Source organism: Magnolia sinica, chromosome 12 (assembly GCF_029962835.1).
Source record: "Magnolia sinica isolate HGM2019 chromosome 12, MsV1, whole genome shotgun sequence".
NCBI lineage: Eukaryota > Viridiplantae > Streptophyta > Magnoliopsida > Magnoliales > Magnoliaceae > Magnolia > Magnolia sinica.
The window spans coordinates 75,036,620-75,049,901 of NC_080584.1; the positions used below are offsets into that span (position 1 = coordinate 75,036,620).

A 13,282-nucleotide genomic window follows, 5' to 3' on the forward strand; every position below is an offset into this window, starting at 1 on the left:
TATGACAGTCCTTTTTAAGGACGGTCCATGATCGTCCTTTTAAAGGATAGTCGATGGCCGTCCTTTGAAGGCTCATAAGAGACTGTCCATGACCGTCCTTTTTAAGGACGGTCCACAACCGTCCTTTTTAAGAACAGTCCATGACCACCCTTTTTTTGTTAATAAGAATGACGGTTTTCGACCGTCCTTTAAGCAATACGACACGTCAAAATTTGACGGCACATGCGACGGTCCATGACCTTCCTTTTTGGTCATTTGAGACGGTTTTGGACCGTCCTTTTTTCGCAGTTTTGGCGTAGTAACTTTCATGTCCAAGATGGACCAGAGAAGGCCCGATAGAAGGCAGAAGTCATCAAGACCGTTAGAACCTTAAAACAGGCATATCTTGAAACCGGAATCAGTTACTCGTCGTACCATATATGATTTCCATTAGATCGACGGTCGAATTCCATGTTTATTTCTATTTTTACTCTTTTTAGTAAGTTTTGGTTTGATTATAACTCTTCATATATCCATTGGGCTTTAGGAGTTGTCCAACATGAAAAGTGCTTAGAAAAATTAGGAGAATAACGTGGTTAAGCCACATACTGTTACCATAAATAGTAAATTTACTATTTATAGTAAGTTACAAATTTCAGGGAGTTTTAGTTGTAGTTTAATTATGAAATTTTTTCCAAGGCTTGGTATCCCTATTTAAAAGGTTGTAAATTCATTTTTATTATTCATCAATCAAATTAAGAATTTTATGGAATTTATTTCTATTAATCTTGCTTTTTCCTCGTGGATTCGAGAAGTTTCTATGAGTCCAGAGAAGTTCCATGGATTTGGAGTAGTTATCCTTGGGGAAGATGGTGATCGACCTGATCAATCCCTATCCAAACTGTTATATGTGTTGTGGGCTTCTTGAGTTCTAGATCAGCCTCATTTTCGTCTCTCTAAGAGCATTGTGAGGAACTCATACACTCACATCTTCTTACTTCTTAAAAGATCGGATTCAGCATTGCTGGGTTTCGTCGACTGGCAATGGAGGAAGAACAGTTAGGAGTGTCAAGATCAAGATTGAAGTGCTGTACCAGGAGCCAAAATGTGTATGATAAAATATGCTACATGGACCACCATAAGAAACTTGCTCCGAAGGGATGATGATTCCCATCAATGTTTGTTGATGAATTCAGAACAATGAATAGAAAATTTTTAATTACTCACATTCAACTTTATAATTCAAAGAAACAATAGCTTATTTATGGTAGTTTAGAGAATAAATCCCACAACCTTACCCATACTACACATTGTCTCATATGGGAGGATACACCATAATCATTTAATCTGACTGACATACAATGGTAAGAATTAGTTGAACTTCAACCAACTAAAACTTTTCGTTGATTGGAAAAAGAGGCATACTCTGTTCTGAAGTGGTAATGTCTAGCTAGCTTCTATCACAAAAATAGTTAAATCATTATTGGAACAATTCTCTGTTCTGTTTTTAGATGAATTCTCCTCAAGCCCTCTTCTTCCTAGAAAGAATGCGGGCTGTTTCAAATTAGCCAACGTTGCCATTTCGTTACTAAGTATAGAAACAACGTCGGACATGGTGGGTCTATCCCTTGCACTTTCCTGCACACATAAGAGTCCCATTTGGATGAATCTCAAAATGTCACAGCCAGTAGATGTTGAATCACCTAACATTGGGTCCATCAACTCCGAGACCCTACCATACTTCCACAATTCCCATGCCTGAAACAATAACATCTTTCTTGGTTGTAAGTCATTGTCGGATTCCAAAAGGAAACAAAAAAAAGGTGTTTTGAAACATGAAACCAAGACGGTAGATTTGTTCTGGTTACTCACATGTCCAAGAAGGTTTAGAGACCTATCAGAATGATAAAAGCTGGTGTTCTTCTTGCTACTGACAATCTCTAGAAGTAAGACTCCGAAGCTAAAGACGTCAGATTTCTCCGAGAAAAGGCCCTCCATTGCATACTCGGGAGACATATAACCACTGGAATTCCAGCATTCAACAAAATTTCAATTGAAGTTAAGCAATCTGATGGGCATGTTTATGGGTATACGGATGTGTGTGTGGTTAGGTTTAGATTGGTACTTGTGAATGAATTTACTTACTAAGTTCCAACAACCCTATTTGTATTTGCCTCTGATTCATTTTGCCCGAAAATTAGAGAATTGCTAAAGTCTGATATCTTGGGTTCATCTCACCATCCAAGAGAATGTTACTGGCTTTAAGATCTCTGTGAATAACTCTCAATCTGGAGTACTTGTGAAGATAGAGAAGCCCTTGAGCAATTCCATCAATGATGTGGATGCGTTTTCCCCAATCTAAAAGCTTTCCGTGGGTTGGATCTGCATCATTTTTGACTCAAATATATAAACACGAAGGTATTTTAGTGCACATGGTAAAGAATATCCGACCAACATAAAGGATATGAATGTAGATGAAGTTGAAGGACAGGACTTTCAGATAGTCCATTTCTTAAGTAGTGTTGTCCCATCCACCATACATGTGGTATATGAGTTTATTGAGCTAGATCATTGTAATCATAATGTAGGTTGTGGATGATGCAAGTCCCAAAAATAACTCTAGTAGAATTCAGTTAAAAGATATTGGTTCCTGATCAGTGCGAATTAGAGGACCAATATCTGATGACTAAGATCATCTGATTAGTATGAATCCTGAGTCATGATCCATCTGGAATGGGGCGAAGATTTGGATGGTTTGAGAAGAGTGCATGTATGGCACATGTACAGTGGATGAGAGACCACAAATTGAGAAATGATGCCAAACTATCACCATACTATTGTGTGGAGTTCGAAAGTGTTAAAGAGGAACAAACCATACTATTGTGTGGAGTTTGGCAATAAGTATAATCTCATTTTTGAACTCTACTAGCCCTTGCCCAGAACTTCTTGAGAGCCTTTTCACTGCGATTTCTTGTCCCTCGTGCAACCCACCCTGAAGATTGTCATTTGTCATCACCATCTTCTATTCAATATCGATACCCTAATTGGTGTATACTTCGTGTGTTGGTGTTTTCCAACAAATATAGTCCTGTTAAAGCAGAGTTATTTTGCTGACACATACATGGAAATTTGGCAACTAAGTATGTTATATATTTATGGTAAGATAAAGGTTTTGTTACCTCTACACTAACTTCTAGAGAACGAATCAGCTAAGATGAATTATTTTTCTCTTCCTTTCAAATGTTAGTTATAGTTTGAGAGCTTGATTAGGATTTGCTTCATCTTAGAATTATTTTCCTAGTGAGTCTGTTAAAAGCTTGATAGGAAAGATGAGCAGTATTAGAAAAGGTATTGGTGAAAAAAAAATTTACATGATCATTAGTAATTATTTGAGCTAATGTAGTGTATGATCAGTTTGGACTCATAAATACATTTGCAGAGTTGTTTCACTGGTGGGAAGAGGTGGCATGAATAAGAGTGATGTTTTCTTTATTTGCTCTACTTTTCTGTCTTTCTTTCTCATGATTTTCCAAGTCATGCCTAATTTTTCTAAGCCCTTTTCATGTTGGGCAAACTCCTAAAACTCAAAAGACCAAAAGTTATAATCAAACTAAAACTAACTATTTACAGTAAAAACTAAAATAAAAGGGACTTTTCACCGTCGATCTGATGGAATCTTGCAAATCCAGTGTGGGAAATCTGGCGTAGCGGGTTTGGTTCGCTAAATTGGCCTCTCCTACCCCAAAATCATATATGATACACCGAAAATCTCATTCCGGTTTGCGAGATACTACTGTTTTAAGGTTCTGACGCTCCTGATCACTTCTGCCTCCGATTGGGCCTTCTCTGGTCCATCTTTGCCATGAAATTGTCCGCGACCTGCTTTACATCACTTTCTCTCAAATCCCTATGCAGAAATACGTGCCATTTCTTATTTTATGAATTGAACTAGTGTCAATGAAATATGGTTACCCTATAAACAGGGCCAAAACCACCCTGCCCAAGCTTATTTGTTGGAGAGAAGTTATCTGTAGCAGCTACTATACTTGCAAACTGTATAGCGGCAACTCCAGACCCTTCATTCCACCTTCTCTGAGCCTATTTGCATTGATGTGTTCCCTGTCATCTGACCCAGTATCTCCTAACTCACGCAATAATACTTCTTGGCTTCTTTCCCGCTTCCCTGGCCGATAGGAAAACAGTTGCTTCACTTAATGAATCAAAATATCCATTGCATGCATATTTCATGACTAAGAGAATTTTTACCTTTATGCATTAGCTTTCGCCTACAAAAATAACGCATAAAGAAGCCCAGTAGATGGATGGACAAAGAGATTGTTAGTGCAGTGATTACTTGTTGCCCCTTCTTTTTGTTTCCTGTATTTGAACATATATTGATTAGTACAAAAAAGAATGCGTGGTTGAAAGCCTATGCGGTTCACAGCACATGCGTAACATATGTATATAGAATCTGAGATAATTAAACTTGCAGTTTCCTACTAATACTGGCATAATAAAACACACAAATACACAATTAAAAATGATAGGCGCAATCAGGAAAAAGAAAACGATGATGAACGATAAAATCTACCAACACAAATGACTTGTTGTCAAGAGTAAGTAGGTGTACCAAACTCTGAAGCAGAGAGACGAACATAAAGATCAGGGACATTGCTGGAGGTCTCACGAATATTCATCCATGTACTTGTTGCAGATGTTATCTAATTTCACCCATGTACTTGTTGCAATTTTCTCTCTCGTGACAATATAGATGACCTCATTTATTAGGCACAATTGGTTAGAGGTTCTCGCTTTTCTATCCATCTTGTTCTATTCTTTATATGTTATAGTTTTCGGCTGCTTTTCAAGGAGTGCATCATCCAATTAATCCTTGTTGAATCAGGAGACCAATCACCTCGAATTTCTATAATTCAAAATTATTTTTCTCAAAATATTTCTCAATATCGAACTTAGAATTAAAAGTCATTGATACTATGCTTTCGGATTTAATTTGCTTCCCAACGAATGTTAAGCTCTGATACCACTTGTTGGGGAACTGCAGAAGCACACAGAGATGAATCAAGCAAAGTACTCCAATCGCACAACCAAGTTCAAACGCAAACAAACCGAATTTAATGCTTCATAGGAAAAAAACCATGGCACAAAGTGATAGTAATACGCTATGAAGATAGAAAATTATAATAGATGGAGATTACCTTATTTGAAAAAGCTTCGCATCTTTCCAAGCTATGCCCTTGAAACCTTAGCAACAAATTTAGAAAACCTAAAACACCTTTTTCCCAAATTATTCTCTCTCTCTCTCTCTCTCTCTCTCTCTCTCTCTCTCTCTCTCACACACACACACACACACACATATAATCCTCTCAGTGGATCATAATCAAAATTTGAAATAAATCCAGTACTTACGAAATTTTGAGTGTGCACTCAATGGCACTTTCGATGGCATTAACAGACCATCGATGGCATCGAGAAAACACCAAAACGTTCCAACCATAAAACATGGATATTTTATATTTTTGGAATCACATCGAACATCATTTGATATTATCAAAGTCTGCTTGATGGTATCGAATGATCTGTCAATGCCATCAATTGACCCTGCTGTTTACAAATTTGAGACATCAAGAACACATGACCCGCTGATTGCTGTGGTGATTAACCATGGTGGGACACACTAAATAATGGACAACAACCGTCCGCCGATCCAAAGTTACGTACCTGGTGGTGAATGGCAATACATCAAGATCTCCTCATGGGAAGAGAGAGAAACTTCTCTTTGTCTGACTCAGTTAGACCATCCGATAATCTGCATCCAATGGACCTGATTACCCAACCATACAGCCGCGTGTTCAGTGGTAAATGGTGAAAGCTTTTGACCACTTTCATAGCCACTCTGGAAGATGGTCAAAAGATTCGTCGACGTGGACTAACTTGTACAACCTTGAGTCGAATCGGGGCAGAGTCAGCCCAACTAGCCCGAGTCAGGGATGACTCGCGGTTATAATCCAGATCCAGCATATCCAAATCTGAGTTGAGTCTATCGAGTTATATCAGACACGTCGGACTCTTAGAACCATGGCTAGGAAGGATCATATGATCTTACACACACATGCATAGCACAAGTTTAGAAACTAGCTGAGTACCGCCTTGTCCAGTGACTCAGATATAACTTTTGAATTCCCTCAGTAGCCTTTCATTTCTTTTTAATATTAAAAATATTAAATTATAAAATAATATAAATATTATTTAATGAGTGAGTCTTAATTGAGTTTTGTCTTTTTCCTTTGTCCCGCGAGCCTGTCTTTTCTCACACGAGTCATGATCAAATTGAGTTTTTTCTCAACTGGGAGGTTTTTTCGCGTTTATAAACTACGACACATAGTAACGTGTTTGACTGTAATTTTCCCTGATAATAAATTTACAATCTTTACTTGACTTGTTAAGCAGGTCTATCAAAGTATTATTAAGCTGGATCTTCTACAAAATTTTCTAGGTCAAACCTAACATACTTCATGACGTGTGAGGCCCACCACCACATATGCATCACATCATATCCATTCATCTTATTCTCCCCATTATTGCTATTTAGCACACAAAAAATTGCGCGCAGGTGCATTCAAAACTCAGGCGGGCCACACCATCTTAAATCATACCTAAATGCTCTAAAAATTACGAGGCATAGCCTGCCTATGTTTTACCGGTTGATTGTACCTAGCTATTGATAAATATTAAAATACAAGGGTGGATTGAGTATTTTTTTTTTTATTTTGAAGATGATTTTCATGACAGGGCCAACCTATTAGACGGGTTGTTGTCACAAAGACACGAAAGTTTGGAAGCCATCCACTGGGTGGACTGTAACCCATCGTCCAATGGGTTGGATTTGAAACCTTTTATTTTCAAATATGGTCAAAAATAGCCTCTTTGACTTTGACTCAAGCAAATGGGATGGCGGTAGACAGCGTTCCTCTCACGCTTGGGTTGTACTAACGTGTGCGTTCTTAGCACCTTCTTTATTGGTGGTGATTCATTAACCGTCTATGTGGCGTAATCTGGTCCATCCAAATCATTCGCACCTAGCGATGTAGCATGACATGGATTACGAAACCGGTTGTAAGATCTTGACCACTTGATTTTTTTTTTTAAAATTAATTAATTAATTAATTAATTAATATATATATATATATATATATATATTTGAATTTCTAGTGGTGAACATTTTTTAAGACCATTCGTTGGATACCAGCAGTTGAATGGTTAGGATTGTCTCAACTCCTTTGTTGTCAGATCCTTATCTTAGCTGCTTGGTGTGGCCATTTTCATTGAGTTGTCTAAAGTTGTCCAAACAGCATGCAATGCTCCAACTATAATCAGTCGATTTGGAAGGTGCGAATTGATTTCCATGCACCTCACATGTGCATTGGATTACCCACAACCATCTAAAAAATGCATTGAACAATCATCCTAGTCCTGTGCAGTTGCAACAAGCAACAGGATATATTCATGTGGCAGGCCCTTATGTGGCAAAAACCCCCTTGTAAATTCGTCTGCTCGGAATGGCGGACAAACCTCTAACAACCATATTACCATATTATAACTGGTAAGTTTTTCTCAGCCGGGGCTTTGAAGTAGGAGCTTAAGATTGATTCCTATAATGTCTCATTTGGGCAACTTCTTCCAAATAATTTCTTAACATCCCCGACTTTGACAATGAAATTGAAAATTGAAATGAGGAGAGGAATGACGATTCTAGATCCCTAATTTCAACCCAAACTGTAGATCAATGTGTGGCCCAATTATTAAATCCTATGGATAGAAACCATTAGTGTCTAATTGCTATCCACCGGATGTATAAGAATGTAGGCCCAAATTTGGGCCCAGGCCCATTTACCCTTAATGTGGCATTTTGAAGGTCCAGGTGATACCTTCTAATCTCAATTTTGTGCTTAAGTACTTTATCAACCAACAAATATCTATCATGGGCCATACGGTAAGGGTAAGCTGTTACCCGGGTTACACCTAATATGTGCCCCACTGCAGGTTTTATATGTGTGTGTGTGTGTGACTCCTTTGTGGAAAGATGAAACTATCCCCTATCTACCTTTAGCTTATCCCACCGAGTTGTATAAGTAGATCTAGCTTCTGCATTATCTAATTCATTTTATTTATAATGCAAATATCTATCAAACACCCTCATGGGAGATGTGGCCTATTGAGTAGAAAAACAGACTATGCCATTGAATTTTTTTATTTTTTATTTTTATTTATTTATTATTGAACCAGCGGAAAGTTTCCATTAAAGCACAAAAAACAGCTGACAAATGGGACCCAACAAAAAGCAACGGGCCACATCCAGCAAAGAACTAAAAACACCCCTAGGCTCCAAAGGCTACTATGTTGTACAGCCAAGAAGATTATGGAGAGAAGCAAACAGAAATGAAAAACAGGGAAAGCACTCTATACAAAAACTAGGCTCCCGAGCAAGGGCCCGCCTAAGCAGACCGAACAGAGCCCAGCCCCACTCTGTCCAGGAAGACCGGACCCCGGATGAGGGCCGGGAGATCACGAAGATAGAGAAATAACTTGGAAGACTGTGAGTCGCTCCTCATCCAGGCCAAGCCGTCAGCTGGGCCATTACCTTCCCGTTTAATAAGTCTGCAAACAGTGGAGGCTTCCTCCATGAGGGCCCTAATCCTAGATATCCAATGATTCCAATGCCAAGAGGGGAAAGCCTAACCTATGATAATGTCTATGACAAATCTGGAGTCCGATTCTATCTCAATGAGGGAGATCCCTTGATTGATAGCTAAGAAGAGGCCATCATACACTGCTCTCGATTCTGCCTTGTTGTTGGAGCCCCGGCCATACGCTGACACAAAGGTAAAAATAAAAGCCCCGCTTGCATCTCTAACTATTCCTCCTCCCCCGGACATACCAGGATTTCCCCTAGATGAGCCATCCGTATTACGGACGATCTCCACTCGATGCTGCTTCATCGGGGGGGATGGGAGGCCCAGGTCAGCCCACCATGAATGACGAGAAAAGGGGGATAGATTTAAATGGCTGTGGGTCTCTAAGAGGGACTTCAACGCCCACTTGATCTCGGCTAAGATTTTGGACAACCTCACCTGTTTGCCATCAAATTTTGCCGCATTTCTAAAACACCAAATAACCCAAAGAATTACCCCCAGAAGCATTTTTCGGATGAGAGGAGAGAGACCGGTAATGGAGGAAGCTGTCCACCATTGCCTGAGCCGCTCGTCAACAGACTGACCTTCCATAAAAGAGATACTCGATAGAGTCCCAAAGTGGCTCTAGATATGGCAAGCTAACTGGCCATAGAGAAAAAGATGACTGATAGATTCCACGGCGAGATAAAGGATTAACCGTACATCAGACACATTAAGACGCGAGCTGGATACCTTTCACTTAGATCTGAGCATCCACCGCTACAACTTTTTGCATCAAACGCCACAAAAAAAGGGACATTTTGGGCGGTAATTTTCCCTGCCATATCCAAACGGACCAGCTTCTAGTAGCATGTTGTGACCTGCACAACTTCCAAGCCAATTTCAACGAAAAACACCCTGAAGGATCATGCGGCCAGAAATTGCCTTCGCTCCTCGATGAGATGGCGAAACCTTGTTGAAATATGAAATTTAGCACTTCTAGAGGGAGAAAGGAGAAGGTTGAGGAAGGCGGGAGAGGACCAGATGGCCCCAGGAAATCTTTTAAGGGCTGGTCGAGGATGGCGTCAGGGATTGGGCAAGTCGAAATATGCCGCAATGGGCCTAGCCTTAACCAATTCTCCTTCCAGAGGCTTCCCTTGCCACTTCCCACTAGCCACTGCACATGATCATCAATCACTGGCAGCATCACCCTAATCCTTTTCCATAACGGGGAGGCCTACAGACGAGAAGACTCAGACGGTGGCCACAGGATGTCAACCGAGTGTTTGACGTGCATGAGCTCAGCCTAGGGACCTTTTGGCTCCCCGAATTTAATAGTCCAGGCCATTTTCATTCTCATGGCATCCACAACCTCTTGGAGGTTCCTAATCCCCAGACCGCCCTCCTCCACTGGCCTGGTTATCTTCTTCCAAGCAATCCAAGGGAGCTTGCGTCTACCGTCAAACCAGCCCCAGAAAAATCTGGTGAAACATTGATTCAGCTTCGCTATCACCTGTTTTGGTATCTCAGCTGTAGTCAGAATGTGAAGGGGAATACTCCCAAGCACGTGCTTGACTAGGGTAGCTTTGCCCGCCTGCGATAAAAGCCTAGCTTTCCAGCCGCAAACTTTTTTCTCCATCTTATCTAACAAGAACTGGCAGTCTGCTATTTTTTTCTCTACCCGTGAGAAGAGGCACTCCCAAATAGCGCACCCCCACATTGCCCCTTCTCATACTTACAAGGCGCTCTAGGGATCTGATTCTACTTTCAGGGAGATTTGCAGCACAAAGGAAGCAGCTTTTTTGGCGATTAATGTGTTGGCTTGATGTAGCTTGATACGCCACAAGGAAATCGTTAATCTTTTGGATGGAGGCTCTACTGCCATTTAGGAACAACAGAGTATTGTTTGCAAAAAGAAGGTGAGACGGGAGAGGGCACCCACTTTGAATTTTGAAAGGTTGACTCCTGCCGCTAGTAATCAGGTGCCGGAAACCAAGAGAGAAAACTTCTGATGCCAGGATGAAAAGCGCAGGAGAGAGGGGGTCTCCCTAGTGAAGCCCTCTTGAAGATTTAAAGTAACCCGTAGCCTCCCCATTGACTAAAACCGAGAACCAGTTGTTTCCCCAACATCTTTCCAACAGGGCGATCCACGGTTGGCTGAAACCAAATCTATTGAGCACCACTTTTAAGAAACCCCAGTCAACTCTATCGTAAGCTTTTTCGAGGTCCAATTTAATCACCAAGTTCCCACCTCTGATTTTCCTCTTCAGGTCTCTGATAATTTCTTGAGCATACGCTATATTTTCAGCTATTTGCCAACCTTTCACAAACGCCCCTTGCTCCGGAAAAATCACCTTCGGGAGAAGCCTATTTAGCCTAGTCGCTAGGATCTTTACAAAGATCTTATAAACGACGTTGCATTGGTTGATAGGACGAAAGTTCGAGAGGGACACAACTGGATTTTTCTGTGGGACAAGACAAATTAGGGATGAGGAGAAAGCTTTAGGGAACTCAGCTCCTTCGAATAGGGAGAGTGCTGCCTTGTGGATATCATCCCCCACAAGTAACCAGCATTGGACGAAAAAGGCGCTAGAGAAACCGTCTGGGCCAGCGGCCCCGTCTTGAGGAATCTCCTTCACTGCCTGATACACTTCCGCTTTAGAGGGGGCCAGCAGGAGATCGAGGTTATCTTGCGTGAGACTAGGGACGACACCACCTAAAGGAGCTCAGGGACTGGTGAAAGAGATTCAGCCGTGAAGAGATTTGAAAAGTGAGCAACCGTGGAAGACTTGATTGCCTCCTGACCGATGTGAACCTGCCCCAAATCATCCGAAATCACATTAATTTCCGACCTTCTAATGTGCTCCATAGCAGTGGCATGAAAGAACTTGGTGTTCTTATCACCATCCTTCATCTAATGGGCTCCATGCCATTGAATATATCTCAACTAGAAACCTTATATCAGAGCTTTTAGACAACCATTTGTTGGTTGATAAAGGATTTAAGCGAAAAAATGACTTATGGTTTCTAGGTGAGATCCATCCAATGACATATCCCGTTTTTCTAATCAACAGCCACATTTGTCGTGATGGTGATGATAGATAATTAGATTAAGAATAAAATAAATTAAATAATGAAGATGTCAGATCCACAACCTCTATAAGATAACCAAAAGCATGAGAATAAATCCATAATAGCTTTATTTTCATATTTTCGATTATGAAACAATAATTCATCTTACATTCATGTTTAGTATTCATTGAATATTGATTCAGATATGTTAGATGTAATGTAAATAAGTAGGTTAATCATGTCCCTTGGGTGGAAGATCCTAAAGCCAACAAGTATGACAATTGTGTCCCTTACATGAAAGACCCTGAAACCCATAGGATCCTTTGGAGCCTCCTTTATGTACGGCATATAAGTACAATTGTATGCGCGAACATATGTCAAATGTACAATTGAAGCAAGAGTTTGATCAGCTAATATATAAATGGGTCCCTCGTCACGAGGTACTAATGTATGGGCATTAATGCAACGTGGCCATCACTTGAGTAGGGTATTATATGAGATGACGAATATTGTTTATGAGAATTCATAAAAAGTATCATATGCATAACATATTTACGATTCTAGTACTCAAATTTATGTTCTTTTATTATTCGACTTCTATTTTTCTTTCTTGTTTATAATAATTTGATATAATATGAACATTTCAAATTTTGAGTAAGAAATGACCCTAATAGGCCGTTCTGCTTACCCTATTACAAAAAATGTACAAGTGTAGAACTGGAATACTACGAGTAAGCGAGCCTCTATTATTAGTTTTTCTTCTTATTTTAAAAAAAAATAGTTTAGCTTAGATTTTAATTCAGTTTTGTTCTTTTGGTTTAGTTTAAATTCCAAATTTCAATGTACAAAAAAACTATTAAGAGGGTTAAATTTAGTAAACATTATATTTCAGTAGTATTTTCCATTTAGATGACTTTGCATATAAATTAAATTTGATGGAATTATGTGAATTGTGATGAATATCAATCTATTAAAACTCGAAAAATTGGAATTCGGGTCCTGCATACCCTATTCGAGTACCTGAATTTCAGAGCGTGACAACAACGTGCTAGGTCTGCTACATGAAGGAGCAAATATTAGAAATTCCAATATGACGTCCACCGAGTATCATACTCGAGTGTTAAAGATGTGTGATACATGATGCATGCTGCTGGATAGGGTTGGGTTGGGTTCCAATAGAAAGTCTAAGCAGGGGGTGGACCTTGTGTCGTCACAAGCTCCAATTGTAAAGTGCTTACGATAGATTGCCCTGTTTTTTTATTTATTTATTTTTTTCTCCATGGGCAGCCCAAACTGTATCTGTCCTATGTCCTGTAAAGTTCTTCGGAAATCAAAGTTTAAAAATAAAAATAAAAATAAAAATAAAAATTCAGTATGATAGTTTTTAGCAATTAATCATGTGATGGATTAAAAACAATGTGAGGAAGGGTTGTTTTTTTCCATTTTTAATCACAAATAACAAGCTAACATGCTATATTGTACATTTGTTTTTGGAAGAAAATCAGAGCTTTTCCTTTTAGTCTTTTTCTATAAAATTTAAT

The 13,282-nt window shown here is 39.6% G+C and overlaps 1 pseudogene; it reads right to left on the reverse strand.

Moving 5' to 3' along the window:
- Positions 1 to 870: 870 nt before the first annotated feature.
- Positions 871 to 2,488, reverse strand: LOC131220257 (receptor-like serine/threonine-protein kinase SD1-7; annotated as a pseudogene).
- Between the last annotated feature and the right edge of the window lie 10,794 nt (positions 2,489 to 13,282).